The 25,645-nt window shown below is 39.2% G+C and overlaps 1 long non-coding RNA gene across 2 annotated transcripts in view; it reads left to right on the top strand.

The window, feature by feature from the left end:
* The window catches only part of LOC102484807 (uncharacterized), a 272,769-nt gene that overhangs the window by 118,632 nt on the left and 128,492 nt on the right, over window positions 1-25,645 (top strand). For both annotated transcript variants that reach the window (XR_333447.2, XR_003550962.1), the window contains exon 4: window positions 5,601-5,739. This is a non-coding gene — a long non-coding RNA (uncharacterized LOC102484807). The remainder of the gene's footprint in view (window positions 1-5,600; window positions 5,740-25,645) is intronic.

The following is a 25,645-nucleotide window of genomic DNA, read 5'->3' as shown; positions in this document are numbered from 1 at the left end:
CCATGCATGAATGGCTGTGCATTCTCTGTCCCTACTAACGTAGATGTAGTCAATGCAGCGTATGTATGTCTTTCCTGCTATGCCAGAATCACACACTGATTTATCAACAGTTGACACCATTAATAAAGGACTTACACATATCATGAGAAATGTCTACATACTGCTTAAATGCTTGCCAGTTGGCAATTAATGTTGTGGCAATATATGTTGGAATTTTAGTTTGAGATCTTCTGGGAATAAATTGGCCCTTAAATAAAACCACATGAATGGAAAAGATTCCAGGTGTTTTAAGTCAGCAGAGGTTTGGCTAATCTCATGGATATTGGTATATTTGACATAAGCAAGTTCATTAAATCTGGGGCCAAGCTTATACCTGATGTGAGCAGACTAATCTGTCTTCAGCATTCACTCAGATGACAACTGAACATGCATTTATAATCCCCAGATATGTGTACAGCCCTTCCCTTCGCCTGGATGGTTTTGACTTTCACTACCTCCTAAAATTCCATGAATGCTAAGGGTTTCCAAGTTTACCTGTCATCAAATCTTTCTGTTGGGAGGTTCAAATGTGAATCTGAAAATGGAAAAAAAAATGCCCATTTTTATATATCAGGATTAAATTGATGTTACAACGAATCTATATTAACAAAGATATACAATCCATTCTAATCTAGTCAGATGTCATTTTATGACATAATGCATTCTTGGAGGTATAAAATGTAGGGCTATTTCAGATGTTTAGCCTCATTAAATGGAAATCCTGCAATTACGAAGTGACAGTGGTGTTATCAGACAAAAGAAGTTGAGAAGTGAAAAAGCAGAGAAAGCAAAGAGACATAGCTTCTTCCCTGACAACTTTCTCCCCCATTTTCCTTGTTTATCTGAGTTTATCTTTTTTTAATGTATTATGCTTACAGCTACATTTTCTTTCTGTAATACCACTGTTTGAAAGTGTCTCAGTTGATGCCTGTTCTGAAGATCACTTGATTTTAATGTTGGGGAACCCAGTTTCACATTGTAAAGTCTTCTCTTAGTATTACTTAAACCTTATGGACTATATAAATAATCCACATTAAAATTTCAGAATGCAGAAAAGTGCTTCTTAAATTAGAAATATAGTCTATAAATGTAGTTTTCTATTCTTTCCATTTTACTGGTAGGTTTTGCGTTAGTGAAATAAGGTTTAAAATAGGCTTTAGGTAAAGAATCTAAATGAATATGATTATGCACTGTCTGGAACAGTTTTTTTCTTAAGCAGTAGAAGAGGATTGCTTTCTCAAGATAGTGCTAAGAATGAAGATGATCATTGTAAACCTAAGCAAAAATTAATCTGAATGAATATCTATCTATCTATAAATATATATAAAATGAATATATATTTATTATAGATATAGCAAAAGACTCACTATTTATAAAAATTCTTTAAAGCAAGTTTCATGGAAATGTAATTTTTTTTAATTATGAAAACAACCATAGGAAATTATCCAAACAAAATTTTTATCACCAACTACAAAAATTCTGGATTACTAAAATAACGTTTTTATAAATTAGAAAGAAAATTTTATGATTATCTAAAACATCTTATCCTATAATGCACAGGGCAATGGTTTTAAACTTTATGTCATAACTTTACTTCTCTGTAATGTTTAATCTCAGAATTTTCATCAGAAATAAATAATTTGGAAGAAAGGAAAAAAGAAAGCATTGCTCTTTGAATTCTATGACTCTTATGTTTTATTATCTCAAATGATTAGAGGAAAAAAACCAAAATCTTTCTTTCTGCTGACCTTCATTGTTCTTAATTTTTTGCTCTAAATTGTATATTGATCTCCTCTCCTAACTAGTACTTACCAGTATTTCGGGAATGGAAGAGAGAGAACAGGAAGAGAGAATGAAGGAAAACAAAACTGGGAGGAGCTTTAGAGATAAATTATTCCCACACCCTCTCCAAAAAGAAATTGTTATAAAAGCAAAACAACTTTGGAAAGGGAGGGAAGAGAGGGGGATGTCCAAGCTGTTGGCTCCAGTGAGCTGGAGCTCCCAATTCTTCTGGCCTTGAGTTTCCTCTCTTTAGCTGTGCAAGCCTGGGTACATTGCTTCCTCTTCCATGTAACATCTTTCCTGCATCTAATGAGCCTCATGTGACCTACCCTTGAGCAAGAACAGATAGGGCAAGATGTCTACTTATCCCATATGGCTGTGTGGATCTCTAAAGAGGGGAAGGGATAGAAATAAGAAGGTTCTTCTTTCTTAGGTTTGTGTTGCCTCAGAAAAGGGAGGGATTGGGACCAGCAGTTAGCATAATGGCTATGCCGCTGGACTCCTATGTAGCCGACCGCGGTTCGAGTCCTGGACCTAGTGGCTTAAACTCACACCGCGTGCGTGTGCATGTGTGCCCAAGATCCCGAGAGGAGAATGGAGGAGAAGAGATTGTGGCATGGCCACCCCCCCCGGGGGGGTGATTTCTCGCTTTCTGTCTCTGTCTCTCTCTGTCTGGCTAGCGCCCGTGCCCTATAGCAAAAACCTCTCCAAAGAAAGGAAAAAAAGAAAAAGAAAAGGGAGAGATTACACTAAATGTGGCCAGCCCTGTAGTACAGTGGTTTAAGCACTGTGGAAAGGGAACTGGATCCTATTTGCTACTATGTTTGGAAGCCTGATCATGGCAAGAACAAACAAGTATGCTCAGGTTTGCAGGTGCAAAGGCACTTCACATGCCCAGGATCCTGATGAGATGGAGACATGGACAAGATAGGATTGTGACATGACCAGGTCCAGTTGGGGGTTGGTTTCTCTCTCTCTCCTCTCTCTCTCTCTCTCTCTCTGACAAGTAATTAAAAAAATAAATACCAAATGATAAAATATCTTTCTTCTTGCCTCTTTGATCCGTATCACTCCTTATACTGTATCCCACACGCTGAAATTAGAGTGTGCTGAGGGTACGAGGCTTGATGAGCAAAAGTGCCCTCCAATACAGTGGTTTTCCTCCCTGGGAAACCTTCCAGTCACCATTTACCCGTTCATTGCATAACTCTACAAAAAAGCTCAGAAAGGAAACGAAAATAGAGCCGTTGAATTTTCTGGAGCCGTGTTGGTCCTCCCAGTACATAGGGTAAACAGCATCAGTCTGAGTTTCTACTTTCAGAGATTCAGGGTCAGAGTTTGAGCCCATTAACCTGGTATTTGAGCCCAGTTAACACGGGACCTTTTGGGAAGTGATTACATCTTAAGAATTTGCCCACTTGAGTGGGACTAGTGTCCTTATAAGAGAGCTGCCTGCCCTTCTGACCTTTTTGTCCCTCAGTCTTTCTGCCATGTGGAGACCTAACATTCAGCCTCTTTAAAGGATCCAGCAACAAGGCACCATCTTGGAAGCAGAGAGCAATCTGCACTTGACACTACATCTGCCAGTGCCTTGATCTTGAAATTCCAGCATCCAGAACGATGGGAAATGAATTTTGACTATTTTTAAATTACTCAGTCAGAGGAATTTTATTATAATAGCACAAACAAACTGAAGTAATACCTATGTACATAGAACCAAGGTCCTCATCTGGTCTTCGCCCTGCCTGTGAGAGTTCCTTTTGTATAACTTCTGACCAGAGTCTATTTCCTGGTCTTCCTGGTGTCCTCTTCCCCTACACACAACCTTTCACTGTTGCCTGGTGTTTTGGGTCAGCTGTTCAACCCTGGGATAACCTTCTAAATCCTACTAATCATTAGGCTCACATCCCAGACAATTCATCCTATTATTTTGTAATTGTAAACAACCCCAATCCAAATGATCTCTCTCATCACTTACATATGAAGAGTCTTTGAAAAGATAATGGAAAATGCGCATTATGAAAAAATGCATGCATGAATTTCTAAAAACTGTACCAAAATTGGGACCAGCAGTTAGCGTAATGGCTATGTTGCTGAACTCCCATAGAGTCGACCATGGTTCGAGAGCTGGACCAGGTGGCTTAAACTCATGCTGGGCATCCCCCTGGGGGGCGATTTCTTGCTTTCTCTCTCTCTGTCTTTCTCTGTCATTCTGGTGAGCGCACTCACCCTATAGCAAAAAACTCTCAGAAAAAAACCCAAAAAACTGTATAAAAATAAAATTGTTCTTTAATTCAGTTTTTCAAGATGTATTTTTGAAGTACTCTTGCATGCCTGTATTTATTTTATGTACAGCTTAGTACCATAGACAGGCTAAGAGAGAACAAGAATTCCAGATATGAGACCCGTCTGTCATTCCTCTAGTTTCCACTACTGCCCCATAAACTACAGTCAAATTTAGAAGTTAGGGGGAAAAAAAAACAAACAACTACTTTTTTTTCTGTTTCTTGAGCATACAAAATATTGCACACTCAACAAATATTTCATTAAAAAAAAGTATGAGTGGATAAATGAATGAATGCAAGGCCTATATCTAAGTTTATTTACTAATTAATTAAATTCAGCCCTTAGATCAAGGAATTTACAATTTGAAATTTTCTTCACTACAAAACAGAATGACCACAATATCATAAATAATCTGGGAGTTGACGGAAGAGAAATTAAGAAATTAAGACTGCCTCAGAAAAGGCTTTATAAATAAGACAGGATGTGAGAGTACATTTTGATAGACTATTTAGGGTTTAAAAGGTAGAGATGATCTTGAAGAAGATTTCAGAATATTCTGGAAGAATACAAATATGGGACATGAGCAGGGACATGAGCAGAGACATGGAGGGCTATAAATTTCTTAAAACCCAAATCCCTGTCTTTTTTTTTTTTTACTTAGATTTTTCTTTATTATTCCTCTAAAACTTTTTTCCCCTAGTTACAAGTACCCTGTAATTTTCTTCTTAAACATTTTTTAAATTATTTTACATTCATTCCCTGCGCATCGTCATAGCATACAAAATGTGATTTCCTATCCAGAATATACTGCATAGTGGCTTAATCATACATGTTATCATCAATAATTTTCCATTTCTAGTTTCATATATATATATATGTGTGTGTGTATACTCACACACACACACACACATATATATATTTACCCCTATTTCTCACCCTCTGCCATTTCCTACCATCCTCCCACACTATCTCAGGTGTCTACAGTTGTTTTACATTCCTTTTTCCCCCCACATTTTATTAATTCACAGAATTTATTAAATAATCTAACTACTTTCAATAGCAAGTTCAACTGGTATGTACACATCTGTGAATACATGTCTGACTTTAGGCATGAGACTCTGAGTAGAATGAATATACTACAAGGTAGCACCTAGCTGATGCTATTTAGCTTACTACAGTCATTAAATAAGTATTTTTAATGTATATTTTAATTTCAAGAAAAGCAGGTTTAGCTTTAATAAATCAAAGAAATGCTAAGGAACTTTGCATAACACTTAAAGCTAAGACACAAGTTAGGATTCTGTTCAAATAGTAGGAACCTGAATTCATGTCTTACTTGTCTGATATTCCTGGTCTCACTATATTGCCTGGTGTGCAGTAGTTACAAATATTTAGCTCTATATACATGAGTATGACCTTAGTCTGTTTGTGTTGCTATAACAAAATTCCTCAGACTGGGTAATTTATAAATAATAAAAATTCATTTCCCACAGTTCTGGATGCTGGAATTTCAAGACGAATGTGCTGACAGATTCGATGTCTGGTGAGATCTGCTTGCTCTGCATCTAAGACGGTGCCTTGAATGTTACATCTTCACATGGCAGAAGGAGAGGAACATTAAAGAGCAGGAAGGTAGGCAGCTCTCTGAAGTATCTTTTATAAGGAAGGATGCTGGTTTATTCATTTATTTTTAGGTTTTTGTCATAGGACATGTGTGCTTGCCAGAGAGAGATAGAGAGAGGGAAAATGAGAAATCACTCCCCAGAGACAATGGCCACGCTACAATCCCTTCTTCTCCATTCTCTTCTTGAGATCTTGGGCATACATGCTCATGTACCCACCTGGCTTGGGTTTCAAGCCTCTATGTCCCAGCCTCGAACCAGGGTCAACCATACGGGAATCCAATGTGTTAACCACCATGCCACCTGCTGGCCTCATACTTTTTTAAAATCAAAAGAAAACGCTAAATGTAGTAATAATAAATTCAGCTTGGATGGTATCCATCTTTTTATCAACCCAGTCATAAAACATACTTCTCAATACTTTAATGACAGAACGTCTCTTCCTCATTTCCTTATTGAACAAAAGTGCCTACAGGTAGTCATAATTTTGCCCTGATATTTTGAACTTCTCTTGTAAAGTACATAGCGACAATACTGAGTAGAAGAAACAGTTAAACTGCCTCTCTTCATAGAGCCTGTATTCGAACAGATGAAGAATTTATGTCAGGCAATTTACTGAGCAGATATGCAAAATAGTGGATATACACATAATCTCTGTAGTAAGTAGGGTACAATTTTTGTTGTAGAGGGATGACATTGCATCTAAAAAGGAAAAATACATTGAAAATCAGGTAACCTTGTTGATTTGTCGATCCTGTTAGGAGGGTGTCACTCCTGCCAGCCCCAGCAAACTCACCTAAGTTGTGTACACTCAGATGCAGAGGGCTGCACCACACTTAGATTGCCCCTTCGGTGGGTCTATGGTTAAAATCCACCCTGGGAAGTAAATATTTGATGCCCATATGCAGAGCCTCTATAGATTTAGTAGGAATCTAATTGCACAATCCAGGAAATCTAGTCCTAATGTGTATATTTCTTTCCTGTTGTGTTCCTCAATTGGACTATACAAAAATCAAGGGGTATCCTTTATGAAGTGACTCCTAAGAAGATGTAAGAAGAAAAATGATACTTTTTGTCATAAAAGCGTCAGTGTTTCCAACTTATGGAAAACATTGCTGAAAGCGGAGGTTCTATTTTTATTCTCCATAGCCTGACCATCAGAGTGCTAGGTCTCTCCTGCCAAAGAGAGGAGACATGCATATGTCTGGTCAATAAATATCACCAGCTAGAGAACCCCAGCTGTTATTCCAGGAGGCATTTTCTCATTGCTATCTGTCAGGTTATCTTTCTCAGAAAATGAGATTCAAAGAACTTTTTATTGTGGTAAAATAAACATAACATAAAATGTACCATTTTAACCATTTAAAAATAGCATTAAGTATATTCACATTGGTAAGCAACCACCACCACCATCAATTTCCAGAATTCTTTTCAGCATTCCAAACTGGAATGATGGACATTCCTATGCCAATTAGATAGCATCTCTCCATTCCCTCTTCCCTAGCCCCTGGCAGTCATCTCTATGAATCTGACTAATCTCAGTACCTCATAAGTGGAATCGTTTCATATTTGTCTCTTTGTGACTGGCTTATTTCACTTAGCATAATGTTCTACAAGGTTCATCTATGTTGTATCTGGTGTCAGAATTAACTTCCTTTTAAAGATGAGCAATATTCCACTGTTTGGATAAATAATAGTTTGCTTATCCATTCATTCATTGATGGACATGTGTGATGCTTTCATCTTTTGACAATGATGAATCATGTTGTTATGAGAATACACACACAAATATATGCATCTCTACTTCCCATTATTTTGGAATATACTCATCAGTGGAATTGTAGTATGGTAATTCTTGGTTTATCTGTTTGAGGAACTGGTATAACTGTTTTCCTCAGGAGCTGCACCATTTTAACATTCACATCAACAGTACAAAATGATTGCAATTTCTCCGCATTCCCATAGAAACCTTTTATTTTCTGTCTTTTGTTTTTATGGTAGCACCTTGGTTGGTGTGAAGTGCTATCTCATTATGGTTTTGGTTTGCATTTCTCTGAAAAATAGTGAGGTTGAGAATAGTTAGGTTGAGCATCTTGTCATCTTCAGAGGGCTTTCTCTGCATTCTCTTTGGTTTGGATTACTCTTGTTGTGGCAGTGAAGTGCCGTCTTGTTTGTCATAGTCACACCAGGAAGCTGGGAGGAACTTAAGGAATAGCCTTAACCAGCCATTTCATATTTCCAAGTGGTCCATAGAAATCTATTTCTGTGTGAGATTGTACATAGACTCTGACCTGCAGGGTGGTAACGGGTGTCCTGCTCTGCCTGGGGCAGTGTGGAAACAAACTGCTGGCTCCATTTGTCCAGGTCTCTTTCAGGAACTACTTCTTAGAAACTGCAGAGGTAGGCAAGCCCTTATTTTGCAAATGGGCCTGATTCCAGTTACAGGTGGCACATTCATTAGCAATGGAAGGAGGGTTAAAAAAAGTGGCCATCCTTTCACCCCCAGGGGGTGATTTCTCACTTACTATCTTTCTCTCTAGTGAGTGCATGCACCCTATAGAAAAAAATCTCTACTTAAAAAAAAGAGAATTTAAGGGAGAGGTTTGAGACATGAAAACCAGATAAGAGGTTTTCCCTCTTATCCAGATGTGACTACAAAGTTAGGCAGTGGAAATGGAGACACAGAGAAGTGTCCTTAAGGGCCAGCCCATGGTATGGTGGTTACAGTAGCTAGATCCCACATGGCTAACCTCACTGTTAGAGTACTGGACCCAGATAATTTGAAAAAAACTCCAGATGTGTGTGCGTATGTGCTCGAAATCCCAATAGGAGAGAGAAATGGAGGAGAAGGGGTTGTCCCTCATGGGATGCTTTCTCACTTTTCCTCTTTTTCTCTCTGGTGATCACATGTACCTTCTGGCAAATTTTTTAAAAAAGAGAGAGAGAAAAGTGGTTCTACTTGTGGGACACCGATGTTCAAGATGAGAGTACTTTCAATGCTTCTAGAGAGTTCTCTAGTATTGTTTGCCATGGATACAAAAGGTATAGAGTGCCTTAATAAACACTTGAAATACAAAGGAAATTTAAACACTGAAGAAAAATGGCAATTTGCATGCCATTTTTAAACAATGGCTATGCTAAAATGAACAATGCTAATGTTGATATGGGAAGGGAAAGGAAAGAATATGCTCACACATCCATTAGGAGCAAGTATTAGATTTTCCCAAATCTAGCACTGGGAGCCTAGACCATGAAAATCCTTTATAAGGAAACTGTAATTGTGACCAAGCATTTCACATTATTAAGCCAGATTATGGCTTACATTTACCCATGATTGATCCCAACTACTTAGTTGATTAGAGGGCTGAGTTATGAAAACCCTAATGTTAGGACAGTTTAACATTCAAATATCAATATGGTTTTCTAATGAGGTTGTCTTGCTAACCTAAGGAGTGGGCCTGTATCTTCCCATCCATGTTTCTTTCTCACTACCTACTTCCTTCCTTCTTTCTTTTTTTTTCCTTCCTTCTCTTTCTTTCCTTCCTTTCCCCCTTCTATCTCTGCTCTTCCTTCCAGCCTTCTATCCCTGCTCAGGGTGGGGAGCTTTAGTATACTGGCATTCTGAAGGACTAAAAGTTTTCATGGGTGTATAAGGTTGGCATTATAAAATATATACAGTGTTGCTCTTCCAACATGAAGCCAGGATGCTGGGAGAAAATCACAGATGTAGAGATAAACTCTAAATCATTATGGGTGAGAGAAAAGGACTCCTAGATGTCCATATAAGACTTATTCTGAATGGATTTATGGGGATCTCAATAGGAAGAGTAACTTGGTACTATGTTTTGAATGCCATGTGTATTCTTGATGGTTCAGTGATAAGATTTTACACTTATGTACCTACTGACATGATAAAGACATCTTTAAGACCAGCAGTTAGCATAATGGCTGTCACTGAACTCTCATATAGCTAACCGTGGTTCAAGTCTGGTGGCTTAAACTCACACCAGATGCGTGTATGTGTGTATCCAAGATCCTGAGAGGAGAATGGAGGAGAAGGGATTGTGGCATGGCCATCCCCCCGGGTGGTGATTTCTCACTTTCTGTCTTCTCTTTCTTTCTGGCGAGCACAAGCACGCTATAGCAAAAACCTCTCAAAAAAATTGCTTATGGTTGTTTTAAATAAGTTTTATGGTTTAATTAAGTAATTTTGGGGCATTCCTAGCCAATGAACCAAGGAGAAGGGGTAATAACATAGGAAATGTCAGCACCTAGTCATGAATGCCATTGATAAAAATGTTTTATTTGAAAGAAAGTTTAAATTTTTTTTTAATCCTACACCACTGAGGTATGGAAAAATTCCACTGTTTCAATGGAGGGAGGGTAAAGTTATGTCCTCAGGATCAAACAACTACCTATTGGCAAGGTTCTGATTGGAACCCTGGCTTTTTTTAATCCTACACCACTGAGGTATGGAAAAATTCCACTGTTTCAATGGAGAGAGGGTTAGGTTATGTCCTCAGGATCAAACAACTACCTATTGGCAAGGTTCTGATTGGAACCCTGGCCTTCTGAGCTTTTTAAACCAAGGTCTTTCCAATACACAAGCATTCACTGATCCATTGAAAGGCCATCCCAACTTCATCTCCTTTAATAATCCAACTAGCTCACAATGTGAACCCTCAATGTGAGACCTGTTTGAAGCTCATTCTGCTCTGGAGGACATGAAGAAATGAATTAAGCACCATCATTTTCCAGCCATCATTTTAAAGAAAATCACCAGTCAGTCTTTGGGGCTCTCTAGGTGACCATGAATCTGTCTCACTGCAGCTTATATGGGGTGGTAATTTTCTCCTTGCATGTGCAATGATTCCTCCTAGATTCACTTTACAATCTGGTGAATATTAAATTGTTATTACAGCATGGCTTCTTCCACTTCATTTTATTTTACTACCAAGGTTATGGGCTCAGTGTTGTAGTTACAGTTTATTTCACTTACAATCAAGGTCTATTTTGGTCACTTGTTAGCTTTCTCTAGCTTGTTTATAAATTGGCTGCTTTATGTGGGACAAAGCTAGAACAGGCCTGTACACAGGCAGTAAGCTCTATTTCATGTACAAAGGTAGGTAGCTTTCTGCTACTTTAATAGTGACCTGATATGTAGACCCATTAATGGTGAAATAGTCATATGATTATCTTTCTGGGGTTATTTTTTTGTACTTCTGGATGGCTGTTAGGTTGATAATTATGTATTAGCTATATTTCTAGCTTTGTAAATTTGATGCATTAACATCTGTCTTGCATTCACATGCTGGGTGAATCTTGTTCTGAATAATTTAATACTATGCCCCAGTTGCCTTGCCTTGACCTCCACCTCTTCATTACTATTTCCTCTCTTGGAGAGGAGCCCTACTCCCTAAGTATGCTTTCAGCTACACACCAACCAATCCAGAGCCACTCCCTACCCCCTTCTTTATCAGACTTTCACACTCATGACTATTATCTACCTGCCCTAATTACTTCAGGGCAAGGTACTAAAACACTAGGGACAGCCCCTCTAAAATTATTAAAACTAGCCATCCCCAAACCTGCTGACCCTGCCTTTCCTGTTCCTTTCTACAGAAACCATAAGAAAAGCTACTCCTAGACCACACACCCCTCACACATCCCTGACTAACCCTACATCTTCCCAAGGTGGCTTCACCTAGAATATTTGCCTGCTCTCCTTGAGATCTGGGAGTAGCAAACTATCCAGTCAGTGGAAGTTGTCTCCCTATTTGTTGACCTTACTATAACTAAAGTTTTCTATTAATACACTTTTAGAACAACGATATGTCTTTTCACATTCTATGTGAAAAGACATTCTATGTGTTCTTGGAAAATGTTATGTTCTTGGTTCATCTCTTTAAATGGTTTCATCTAGTTCACCTATAGAAGACCCAATTACTTGGATCTGTGGAGATTTCTTAATTAATGTAGATGTAACATTTCATTTGTTTTATAATCTCAGTCTTATGCAAATCATATGATTGCAATTAGAATTTTTATATTTTACTTATTTATATTTGCCAGACATTAATTTTAGGCCTACCCTTTCTTCACTACCCATCTGTAAAACAGAGTTCTGTTTGGATCTTCTAGTTTCTTGTCAGTGAGTGAAAATGGTTGTTGATTTTTTTTTTAAAGTTTCTGCCTATATTAAATCTCCTTAGGGCTAGGCTGATACTTTCACTTTTGTATAACATTGATTTTATTTAAAAAATGTTTGACTCCAAGTTTTTAGCTTATTATGAGCACTTCAGATCATATCAATGAATAAGCCAATCAATCAGTGTATTCCTGTTCTGTTTTGTTCCATATTCTGTGGAAATTGGAGGAGAAATACTAGCAATGGTTGAGGTGTCATGGATCTTGTATCTGAGTTAGGAATACAAATTAGAAATTAGAGACATAATATAAAAACATAATGAAGTGATAATTGCATGTAATTTTTTACCCAGTGCTACTCAATTTCAGACATGAAGGAAATTGACTAAGATGACATTTGGAGCACTTAGAGGGACATCAAAAATTGGATAAAATCTAGATGATGTCACAGTGTTCAAGATATATTTTTTGTCACAAAGTAATTATTTGCCCAGCTAAAGCAAAAAGGAGTGGAAAAGGAAAGTGAGGAAGAGAGGAGATGAGAGTACAGAGATGAGATTGAGTCATTTGTCCAGGTCTTTGATGATCTCATTTAGAAATTCTCTAGTTATGTTTCAACCAATGGGGGGGACACTTATGGCTGTCATAGGTATGTGTTACAGCACATACTTTTCTGAGGAGTTTAATCTTACAGTAGTATCCCTGATGTGTGTATGTGTGGGGGGAGTAGGCCGGACTGGGGGAAGTTAGCTAGGAGATAGGGCTAGAATGAAAACTGTTTTCATGAGGTTCCTGGTCTAGAAAACTGCAGTGATGCTATGGGTGCTTACTTTCAACAACTTCCCAATTTTGGACTTTAGTTGTCCTGCCCCCAAAAACTTGATTCCTTTGTGAGCTCGTCAGGGTTCCCATGATGTATTTACTCCTTCTTGTCCATTGCTCTATTCAGAAGGAAGTTACACACCATGTTTGTTCTCAACTCAGAGGCAGCTCCTTTTTGGGGTGGATGGGTTTACCTGTGGATTCCCCCGACCCCATGTTTATGATCCCGCTTTCTACTTGTAATTTAATGAACATGGATTACTGAAAGGTAACTAGTTAAAAATAGTCTTTTTTTTTTAACACTTCTAGGATATTATCAAAATTTTTGTATTTAAAAGCCACTAGAAATTTTAAAAAGTGTGAACATGTAGTTTGCTAGTCAAACAGAGATGCATATGTTTCTATTTACTGCATGTTTGTTTTATGGAGTGTACACTGAATTTAGCATTGGGAACCTCTGCATTCCAGAGCGATGTCTGAAACATATCCACAGTAAAGAGTGATGTGTGCAGGCTTGGGTTAATAAATACCTGGTTTAAGTAGACTGATATGCTGCCATTGCTTAGCAAATCTCATCAGTGAAAGAGAAAACTCACTTCAAGGACATTGCTTTTTCCAAATAGAGGTCTTACTTAAAACAAGTCACTGCTTTAAAGCTCACATGCTAAATGTTTACCACCAGAGCATAGAAATCAGGCATTTAACTCTTGTTAGCAATAAGGGGGAACAATGTAGTGAAGCTCTCTGTAGAGAGATTTATTTCACAGGGGACAAAATATTTTATCCACCAAATGAACTCAATGTGCCCAAGTGACAGCTTCTCTCTCTTTATTTTTTAATTGTATTAGCTCGTAGAGGCTGATGGGCATAAACACAAGATCAGAGATCTTGAAGCTCTTTTTTCATTATAGTGCAGACACTGAGACCAGTTCTTCACCTGTGTTCTTAGGAATTCTGGTTCAAACACAGCAAATTGAGTGCTTATGACATAGCCATTAAGATCAAAGTGATTCGAGTTGAACATTTTTCTCCGTCTACTCTCACACCTTTCAGATGATGATCGATTTGTTCTGCTTTCTCAGAACCACTTGAGAGGCTACAAGGTGTGTTTTGGGTTAAACCTTCTTCACCATTTTTTTATCAATTCAGTGTGCAAAACATGGATGCCCTGCCCTACCATAAACCAATCCTAATTAAATGTTAATTAATTTAAAGAGACAGTATGCCTGTATTTATTAATGATTTAAACTAATTTGTATTTGAGAACTAGAAAAAGAGGAGGGGACCCTAAGACTTTGTGAGGAACACTACTCTATGAGGAACAGCAATGAGAAAGATAATAAGGACTGGTCCTATGGCATGCAATTATGTTCTATGCAGAGGAAGCTAGATCTGACATGACTATCCAGAGTCTGAATCCTGGCTATGTTGGCTTCATGCTGAGGGCTTGCAAGTGTGAACTCAAGATCTTGACTGAATAGAGAACTGTAGAAAAAAGATTGTGACATGACCAGGCCCTGATCCAGGGTGCTTCTCCCTCTCTCTCTCTCACACACACACACTTTCTCTCTCTCTTTTTCTCATGAACATACCCTCTAACATTAAAAATAGAAAGAAAGAAAGGACTGACCCGGTAGTGCAGTAATACTGTGCATTGGTAACTGGATTCCACGTGTCTGACTGTGGTTTGAATACTGGCCCTGGAAACTTGGGAAAAACATGTATATGTGTGTGCATTTCCAAAATCCCAAGAGGATGAAAAAGGGAGAAGACAGAATTGCAGCATGATCACTTCCCTTGGGGCATGTTTCTCTGTCTGTCTGTCTGTCTCTGGCATGTGTACACACCTTTTGGCTAGTCAGTAGTATGGTGATTAAAATGACGAATATCACATGGCCAACTCCATGATTTGAGTCTTGGACATCATGGCTTGAAAAACATGCCAGGTATATGTGCATGGTTGTCCAAAGTCTCAGATAGAGAAATAAAGGAGAAGGGATTGTGGCATGGCCATCCCAATGGGGCATACTTTTTTTTTAAAAGAGGTTTTTGCTATAGGGCGTGTGTGCTCGCCAGAAAGACAGAGAGAGAGACAGAGAGATAGAAAGCAAGAAATCACCCCCCAGGGGGGATGGCCACGCCACAATCCCTTCTCTTCTGTTCTCCTCTCGGGATCTTGGGCACGCACGCACGCACGCACACGCGCCTGGCATGAGTTTAAGCCACCGGGTCCGGGACTCGAACCACGGTCGACTACGTGGGAGTCCAGCGACATAGCCATTATGTTAACTGCTGGTCCCAGTGGGGCATGCTTTTTTGCTTTTCCTCTCTTCCTCTTTCTGTCTCTCAGACAACTGTGCATGCTTTCTGGCAAAAATGAGAGAGAGAGAGAGAGAGGGAGAGAGAGAGAGAGAGAGAGAGGATAATTAAAAAAATTAACAAAATAAATAAGAATAGAATAGACTTAACTCCAAACTAAACACCCTTCTCTACTGTACTGACCACTGTTTTCCCAAACTAAAAAAAAAAAAATAGTGTTTCTCAATCCTAAAAACATCTTGTCTCTACTGGCATGAATTTTACTCCTCCTCCCCACTCGGACTTTCCTCCCTACAAGGCCATCCATTTCTGGACCTCTGTAGGATTTAAAGGGACTTTCCTTCCTCCTTGGTTTAAAACTCTGCAGCAGACAGACCGCAGCTCAAACTGAATTCTCTTGGTTTGGCAGCAGGCTAGTTGGTCTAATAGTGGCCTGTGGAGTGGCGTCAGCCTCATTTGGACCCTTTACTCAGAATCTGTATTTTTGTAAGGCTGTGGGTCACTTCCATGATCATTAGAGCTGAAAAAACCTTCCTCAAAGTCAGTGGTTCTTAAACTTTGTGGTCTAAGGACCTTTTTACACTCTTAAAAGTTAGGTAGTGTTCGAAAGCTGCTATGTATGTGGCTTATGTTTACTTATATTAACCAATTAGAAATTTAAACTGTGAACATTTTTTTTTTTTTGGAGAAGTTTTTGCTATAGGGCGCGTGTGCCCACCAGAAAGACAGAGAGACAGAGAGACAGAAAGCAAGAAATCACCCCCCAGGGGGGATGGCCATGCCACAATCCCTTCTCCTCTATTCTCCTCTCAGGATCTTGGGCACTCACACACATATGCCTGGCATGAGTTTAAGCCACTGGGTCTGGGACTCCAACCGCGGTTAACTACATGGGAGTCCAGCGACATAGCTATTACGACATCTGCTGGTCCCTAACTGTGGACTTTTTAAGAGATTTATTTTTTACTTTATTTAAAAATAAGAATAATGATGTCATTACATGTTAGTATGAATAAATGTTTTCATTAAAAATAATTATATTTTCTGGGACCAGCAGATGGTATAATGGTTATGTTGCTGGACTCACATGTAGTTGACCATAGTTCCAGTCTGGACCTGGAGGCTTAAAACTCCTGCTTGGTGTGTATGTTCAAAATCCCAGAAGGAGAACAGAGGAGAAGGGATTGTGGCATGGCCATCCCCCCCCGGGGGGGCTTTCTGTGGCATGGCCATCCCCCCCGGGGGTGATTTCTCACTTTCTGTCTCTCTGTCGAGTGTACATAGCCTATAGCAAAAATCTCTCTTAAAAAATTAAAAAAAAAAAAAACTACAAAAATGAGAAGAATGTTGATGTTTTACCTTTTTACAAGTATCTTTAATGTCTGGTTTAACATAAGCACTGGGTTTCCATCTCTGCTCCAAAATTCAGTCTGTTGCAATAGCAGTATCACCTAGCATCGAGAAAACTCATGAAAGATAGACTGAAGGGAACCAGCAGTTAGCGTAATGGCTATGTCGCTGGATTCCCATGTAGTCGACCGCGGTTCGTGTCCCGGACCCGGTGGCTTAAAAAACTCACGCCGGGCGCGTGTGCATGCGTGCCCAAGATCCCGAGAGGAGAATGGAGGAGAGGGGATTGCGGCGTGACCATCCCCCCCTGGGGGGTGATTTCTCGCTTTCTGTCTCTATGTCTCTCTCTGTCTGTCTGGCGAGCGCAAGCGCCCTACAGTGAAAATCTCTCAAAATAAAAGATAGACTGAAAAAGACAGAAAAGTTTTAGAATAACTACACCAATAGTTTGACATGGCAGTTCTCCTGGACACAGGTTCCTAGGACTAACCTTGGAGAACCACTGCTCCAATCCACCTTTCATACTTATTAGCTACATAATCTTTTTGATCAAATGGTGAAACCTCCCCTTTTCTTTACATGAATCAGTAGACTCAATATCAGATCATTCTTGCTCTGCATCCCATCTCTTTCCCAGGCATGTACACATGCATGAGCAAATTCGGTGGACTTGCCCAATAAATGTCACACTACAATTCAGAGTCCTTGTGGGTCTTCGTTCTTTCTCCAAAAATTGTAAAAATTATTCATAAAATATAAGTTGATCATGTGCTATGTGACAGCTGCCAAATATTAGTATTCACAATGTCTTTAAAATTCCACAGGATAGTTTACAAAAGGTCTCCACCATGAACTGCTGAGTAGAGCAAAAGACATAGATGTACAGGGACTCTACAGGGAACAGATCACATTTTTTAATTTACTGGAGACACATGAGTTTCAGAGAGTCCCAGCATCAAAAGGAGTCTATACTTATGCTTAGATTAGCCCTGTTAGGTAGGATGATATGGCCATGGTTTGGCAGCTGGAAAGGCAAGGTAGAGTAGAAAGTCCACATTGGTCCTAGAGAATAGGATGCTCCAGTTTTTAAAAAATTGGCAAAGGTGAAATATCATTGGTTTGAAGCAAGGCTATTCATGATAGCAAAGCCAACTCTGTAATAGACAGGGAGAGCCAATGCAGGAGAGAGTGGCAACAAAGGCAAGGGTCTTTGTTGTTCAGGGTCAGTCTAAATAGGAAGGCCAACATAATTGGGTGCAAGTACAGCTTGACCTTGGCTTGTTTCTTGTCTCATCTTGGTTAGGGCTGACCTTTCTGTCTTGGTCACAGTCCATGTTCATTAACTCCTTTGCCACAACTGCTAATGATTGAGAGCTGATGTCTCTTTCACTTCAATTAAGGCTGCTTTGTCAAAATAGGATGATTAACTGACTTCATCTATGGGTATATTGAAAAGTTCCACCCAAAAGAATGATGGAGAAAAGGTTTTGAAAATGCCAAGTTAAATGGAAGTTCTAGGAATCATTTAACATAGTCAGACCCTGTGGTAAGTGGTATGTTAAAAAAAAAAAAATTCCAACAAAAGATTTTGTTTTAAAGTTTTACTCCCACAGTATATTAAAAAAGGATTATTATGTTATCACAGCAGCTAAAATTCAGGTTTATAGTTACTGATAAATATGGAAACAGATGATGTCAGTGTCGATTTTGTTAGTCTTCTCTGTGGTATTGTAGCAACAATTTACCTTTCATCTGCACGTATTATCTGTATCACAAGGTATCCTGAAAAGTGGGGCAGTTGTTTGAGTCATAAAACATAAATATATCTTAAAACAACTATTGTTTCGAATCCTTGAATCATTTCAAAGGACATCTACAGTGCAAATAGATGATGTAACTCTTTGTGCTTTCAATTCTACATCTGCAAGGTAAGTCCCGTGATTCCCCGGGATGTCTACAAAGAGGCTGTCACTCACAAACAGTATTGTAAATGAGGTCCGTACAGTTCGTGTCTTGTAACAGGGACATTAGCCTTTGTTTCGCTAAAGCAATGTTCATTTTCTTAAGGGAACAAACCTTATTTTATCTTCCTAAGGCTTTTATTATTGCAAACTTCCTGCATATAAAATGCACGAGTAAAAATTCTTTGGTATACTAGTAGCCTGCATTACACAAAACCGATAAAAAACAGATTAAAAATTAAACATTTATGACCAAAGGAACTGCTGAATAGACTATGCTGAGAGGAACATCTGTAACCATAAAGCCTAGACTCTTGAAATCTAAATTTGCCTGTTGTGCTTACTTAATTACTGTGCAGAGTAACTTGTTGGGTCCAGATAGGGCAATGACTGGGTTGTAGAAAATATTATTCCCTCAGGGATTTTTTGGTGCAAATTCTAGAGAGGAATTTTTTTTTTTTTTTCAATGCCCAAGTGTGGCTTTCATTACTTTAAATGGAGTCCTGTACCTCTGCCAGGGTACAATGGCATCGGGGCAGAGAGGAAACAGTCGTACCAATCTCCTATAACATGTCAGCAATATTATTTAACTTTTCATTTATTAATCTGCAAAAAAAGATCAAACTAGTTCTTACTGAGTAAGTGAACAATGAAATGTGTGCGTAGTTTCATGTATAGGAGTATAGGTTTATGACTTAATAGTAAGCATGGTGTCCTTCCTCCCCTATCCGATGTACCCACCCAGATTGTCAGTGTTTTACAGTCATACATTTTCCCTTTGTCTTTTTTTTGTTTTCTTAGAGAGATTTTTGCTACAGGGCTTGTGTGCTCTCTGGAGAGACAGAGAGACAAAAAGCAAGAAAGCACTCCCCACGGTGGGTGGCCATGCTGCAATCCCTTCTCTTCCATTTTCCTCTTGGCCTTTCAGGCACACATACACATAGACGCCTGGTGTGAGTTTTAAGCCTCCGGTCCGAAGCTAAAACTTCTTTAGGCCACGTGGGGATGGCAGTGAAATTATGCCCATCTTGCTGAAGAATGAGGAACAGTGAGCCAGAAAAGCACTTTTTTTTTTTTAAAGTTTTTGCTATAGGGCATGTGCACTTGTGAGAGAGAGAAGAGAGAGAGAGAGAGAGAGACATATTACCCCCACTCCAGGGAAAATTGCCAAGCCATAGTCATTTTTCCTCTAGTCTCTTCTTGGGATTTCAGGCACGTACTTGCCACACACACCCAGTGTGATTTTCAAGCTACCAGGTCCAGGACTCAAACTGTGCAGTGGCCATGTGGCCTTATTTCCAAAGGAAACACATCTCTCAGCCACCTTAACCTTCTTCATACCACCTACTGGCCCCAGAAAAGCATATTTTAGTTTCAGTTCTGGCACCAAATAGTTTTGCTATTTCTATTTCTCTTGGTTATAATGTATTATTGGTCATGTGATTAAAATATTTATCTGAGAGGGTGTCATGAAATGCAGTGAGTTAATAGGTGTTAAGCTGTTTTTGAAGTTCAGTGTAGATCACTGTAACATTACTATTTGTTTAAGAAATTGTTTTTATATTGCTGATTAAATTACCAGAAATATATCTGATGTAAACAAATCTTATACAGGGGCCAGCAGTTAGCGTAATGGCTATGTCGCTGGACTCCCACATAGTCAACAGCAGTCCCGGACCTGGTGGCTTAAACTCATGCCGGGCGTGTGTGCATGTGTGCCCAAGATCCCGAGAGAATGAAGGAGAAGGGATTGCGGCATGGCCATACCCTCTGGGGGGTGATTTCTCGCTTTCTATCTCTCTGTCTCTCTCTGTCTGTCTGGAGAGCGCACGTGACCTAGAGCAAAAACCTCTCCAAAAAAAAAAAAAAAAGAAAAAAAAATCTTATACAGAGGTTGGAAATGACAGTCAAATAGTTCTCTTAAATTTGTTTCCATAAACAAATAGAACTTTGCAACTACTAATACACTAAATAGTAAATCCACATTAATACAACAACACAGGAAAGGTAAAGGGAATAGCCTCTAATACAATGATAGTAAAGATCATTGTGAATGATACTAGGTAAATTATTGGAATCATATATGATGATGCATAGAGCATGTTATTAGAAATCTTTACATTTATTCCCTTACTGTGTCATGACAGCAACATTGCCTTGTGTAAGAATTGTTCAGAATGGCATTGATTTGTCACATTCACATTACTTGAAAAGTGACAACCTGATAATGACATTTGGTATAGTTTTCCTTGGTTAACCAGCATATCCAGTTGATACGATTGGCTTATTTCTCCATCTTGTTAAGTAACTGAGTAGTGACTTTCCGAAAAGTTCCAGAAGGACTGTAGACTCAAATAATGTAGAATCAACTACAGGTAATTTGAGTTTGGGCTTTATCAATACATTCACAAAATCTGGGGATCCCAGGAGAGTTTGGGAAGGTTGTGAGAATAGTAGTTTAGTTCCAAAGGAAAAGCATCTCTCAGACACAATGTCTACTCACTTCGGAGGTAAACACAATTAAATTGTTACTAGCATGAATGACAAGGATCATTATTCCCAATTCATATTTATGGTCAAATTAGTTACTGTTGTGTATAATTCTTGGGACTCTGTATCCTTAGGAAACTTAACTGGAACAACTAAGGGGCAAACCCATGTGTTCTTTGAGACCTATGTGGACTTTGGACTGGTGGCATCAGCAGTACCCAGGAGCTTATTAGACATATAATCCTGGGCCCCATATCACATCTAACAGCCAAGGTTGTTCAGCAAGTTGTCCAGGGGATTCTGAGGTCATCTCAATTTGAAATACTGTATTGAGACGAGCAGTTAGCATAAGGGCTATGTCACTGGACTCGCATGTAGTCAACCACAGTTTGAGTCCCAGACCTGGCGGCTTAAACTCACACCAGGCGTGTGGGCGTGTGCCCACGATCCTGAGAGGAGAATGGAGGAGAAGGGATTGTGGCATGGCCATCCCCCCTGGGGGGTGATTTCTCGCTTTCTGTCTGTCTCTCTCTGTCTTTCTGGCGAGCGCACATGCCCTATAGCCAAAACCTCTCTAAGAAAAAAAAAATACTATATTTGAAGTGACAGAAATGACCAGGCTTTATTTCACAATGTGGTATCTTTAGTCTTTGAGTGTCCATGAAGAAGAGTGTGAGGACAGGGACTAGCAGTTGGCGTAATGGCTATGTCTCTGGACTTCCACATAGTCGACCGCAGTTCGAGTCCCAGACCCGGTGGCTTAAACTCATTCTGGGTGTGTGTGCATGCATGCCCAAGATCACAAGAGAAGAATGGAGGAGAAGGGATTGTGGCGTGGCCATCCTCCCTAGGGGGTGATTTCTCACTTTCTGTCTCTCTCTGTCTTTCTGGCGAGTGCATGCACCCTATAGCAAAAAAAACTCTCAAAGAAAAAAAAGTGTGAGGACAGAGAATAAGAGAGAAGACACTAGTCAACACTGAAGTCCTCTAAATCAGGTTTTGTTCCTTCTTAGGTCTGTGGTTCTCACGTGTATACATCAGAACTACATGGGGTATTTGTTAAAGGCCCAGCAGCTGAGGCAGAGAGCCTAGTATGGGGCCTGAGCATATGCATTTTTAACAAGCTGGTATGGGAGTCACACTGGGTGAGCCAAGGTCTTGTAGAAATGTGAAACTCTCAGTTCCATTGCTCCTAACTTAAGGACCAGTTAAGAGGGAGCCCACTTTTACCACTAAACACAGTAGGTACTAAAGAGCACACTATAGTGTCATAAACTTGCTGGGTTGGAGGAAATAGCTGGTGGAAAAAACAAGCAGAAATTTGAGAGGAGAGAAAGGGGAATGCAACAGAGTCAAAGGATGGGAATAAGACAAGGAGCTAGAGAGACAGTGGTGGTAAGGAAAGTGTCTCCAAAATGAAAACAAAAAAAAGAAAACAAGAAAGCAAAAATGCAAACAACCTCTGAGATGCTAGAGATGCATCTCAGATTAGGGTTTGTAGCAGGTGGAAAGGTAGAAGAGTTCATCATGGCCGTCTTGCCTCACCTCACATCTCTGCCCTTTGAAATGCCAGTTGATTTATTAGCAATTATTCACAGATCAACTCTGCTAATTCCTAAATATTTATAAATCATGAATAAAATTATTACCTAGCCTTCCACCTTACAAAGCGAAATGTCTGGATAATGCCAGAGGTTCTACTCTTCAGTATAATAAATAATACATGTTTTTATATATACTCTATTTTTCTGTAAACCCTCACAATAAAAATGATTTAACACAACCATTTACACTTCTGCTTTTTTTATACATTGATTTGTTTTTCATCAGCTCCTTTGATTCACAGAGATTTTTATTCAACAGAAAAGAGATTGGAGTGACCATATTTTCAACAAATTCTATTTCTTTGGATATTGATATATAATGAAGATACACACTTAGTGTTTATTTTATTGGCCCTTTGAAAACACTCATCCAAAAAGGGCTCATTACGATGCTGTATATTTCAATAGCTCTCGATGACTTTAATTAGTTTACAGGATTTTTTTTATTAGCCTCTTTATTGACATATAATTCCTTTACCATATAATTCACCCAACAAGTGTACAACTTAATGGTTTTTTAGTATATTTACAGATTTGTGACACCAACACCACAGCTAATTTTTAAAACATGAGTATTTTAATCTAAAAATGATAGTCAGAAAGCTCATCCTCTGAGACCAGCAGTTAGCATAATGGCTATGTCGCTGGACTCCCACGTAGTCGACCGCGGTTCACATCCCGGACCCGGTGGTTAAAACTTACGCCGGGTGCGTGTGCGTGCATGCCCAGGATCCCGAGAGGAGAATGGAGGAGAAGGGATTGTGCTTGTCCATCCCCTCTGGGGGGTGATTTCTCGCTCTCTGTCTCTCTGTCTCTCGCTGTCTGTCTGGCGAGTGCACACGCCCTATAGCAAAAACCTCTCCAAAAAAATAAAAAAGGAACTTTTACTTTAGAATTATTTTAGATGTACAGAAAAGTTGGGGAAATAATGAGAGTTTCTATAGATCCCATAGCTAGTTTCCCTTATTATCTTGTATTAGTAAAGTACATTTTTCACAATCAATGAACCAATATTGATACCTTGTTATTAACTGAAGTCCACATTTTATTCATGTTGCCTTAGTTTTTACCTATAATCCTATAATTTTTTTTTTTTTTTTTGCTATAGGGCACATGTGCTTGCCAGAGAGACAGAGAACGAGAGAGAGAAAGCAAGAAATCACCCCCCAGGGGAGATGACCATGCCGTAATCCCTTCTCCTCCATTTTCCTCTCGGGATTTTGGAAATGCATGCACATGTGCCCAGCATGAGTTTTAAGCTGCTGGTTGGGGACTCGAGCTGCAGTCAGCCATGTGGGAGTCCTCCAACATAACCACTATGTCACCTGCCAGTCCTGAGTTTTACCTATAATCCTTCTGTTCCGAGATCTCATCCAGGGTACTATATCACATTTAGCTGTTTTATTTCCTTAGATTATGACATCTTTCTCAGATTTTCTATACATTTTTTTGTTTCTTATTGACAAATAAAAATTGCATGTGTGTGTGCGCATATATATATATATATATATATATACAGAATATATATATACACAGATTTGGTGTATAGCATATTTCAAAATATATGTACATTGTGAAATGCCTAAACCAAGTTAATTGACATATGAATTACTTCACATACTATAATTTTTGTGTATATATGATGAGAACACTTAAAATCTACTCTCTTAATGATGTTTGAGTAAACAATACATTGTTATTGTATGTTGTATAACTTTTTTTTTTTTGGAGAGGTTTTTGCTATAGGGTGCGTGCACTCACCAGACAGACAGAGAGAGACAGAGAGACAGAAAGTGAGAAATCACCCCCCGGGGGGATGGCCACACCGCAATTCCTTCTCCTCCATTCTCCCCTTGGGATCTTGGGCAAGCACGCACATGCGCCCGGTGTGAGTTTAAGCCACCGGGTCCGGGACTCAAACCATGGTCAACTACACTAACTGCTGGTCCCCAACAGTTTGGATGTTTTGTGTTTTTATATTGGCTTCTGTGTCAGAGGCTGAGTCTACATGACAAATCAAAATAACAAAAGAAAGAACTGTCAGGAAAATGGAGACTATGAGGCTAGGTCCCTAAGACGACGTTAGTTAATGAAAACAAACACTTGAGCTAGTTAAGAAAATGTCTGATTTCAAAGCAAAATGCTTCCATCTTGGTTGATATATGTAGTGTGTCTAGGGTTTGAGTCAAGGGCTTGATTCCCAGTCTAGGCTGATTGACCAATGAGGCCTACAAAATCATAACTTTGACTCTCTTCTCTGGTCGATGGTACTGTTTTGGCTTTTTCTTTGTTGCTTAATAACTGAATACCTCAGATTGAGTAATTTATAACAAATAGATATTTATTTACTTCATGATTTTGACTGTCCAAATAAAAAGGTCAAGATACAGCATCTGATGAGGGTCTTCCTGTTGAAGGAGAACCTCTGTAGCATCCAGGGCAGCACAGAGAACCACATGGCGAGAGTATGCATGTGTGTCTGTGTCTGTGTCCATCTTATACACCTACCAGGAGTCAATCACAGGAATCTAACCCTGAGGACTTTAATCCTAATCCCCTACCAAAGACTCTGCCTCTTAATTACATAGTTGGATGGAGTTTCCACTCAATACCATCACAACAGTTCACCAAATTTTCATGCATGAATTTTGAGGGAACACATTCAAAGTGTAGCAGGTGCTTTCCCTATGCTGATGCTGTCAAGGTAAACAATGTTCACCACACAGTGTCTATCATGGTGGTCAGAGCACGGCAGCTACTCAGTTGGTATGGGAAATAGAGAGCTGGTGATTACAGTGGTGCCCAGTCAATGAGTCTCAGTGTACCTCTGGAAGTCATGTTAGAACATGCCTGACTTTAAGGCAAGGTGGAACTAAAATTAGAACAGAGGGTACTGGAAGCTTAGAATTTGGAGATCTTAGTCTAGCTGTGTGAGCATGTGTCTATTACTGTGGATTATTCTTACTTCAGTTGTGATAGGGTGATAGGGCTTCAATTGTGGGTATTGCATTTGAGTCTCTAGTCTGTAATTTATTTTGGCCAGTAACCTTGGAAGTTACTGATGTTCTCAGTTCTCTCTTCTCACAAATGACTACTGGGTTAAATGACCTCAGGAACTCTTCCAGGTCAAAAATATATTTTTTTAAAGCTTTACTCAATCAATTAATGATACTAATCAAGATCATAGTCTTTTGACTTTTCATAGATAAGCCGGAATGTATCG

This window comes from Tupaia chinensis, unplaced genomic scaffold (genome assembly GCF_000334495.1).
Source record: "Tupaia chinensis unplaced genomic scaffold, TupChi_1.0 Scaffold000052_1, whole genome shotgun sequence".
NCBI lineage: Eukaryota > Metazoa > Chordata > Mammalia > Scandentia > Tupaiidae > Tupaia > Tupaia belangeri.
The sequence above is the reverse complement of the archived record's forward strand: the minus strand, read 5'-3'. Positions and strand labels throughout refer to the sequence as shown.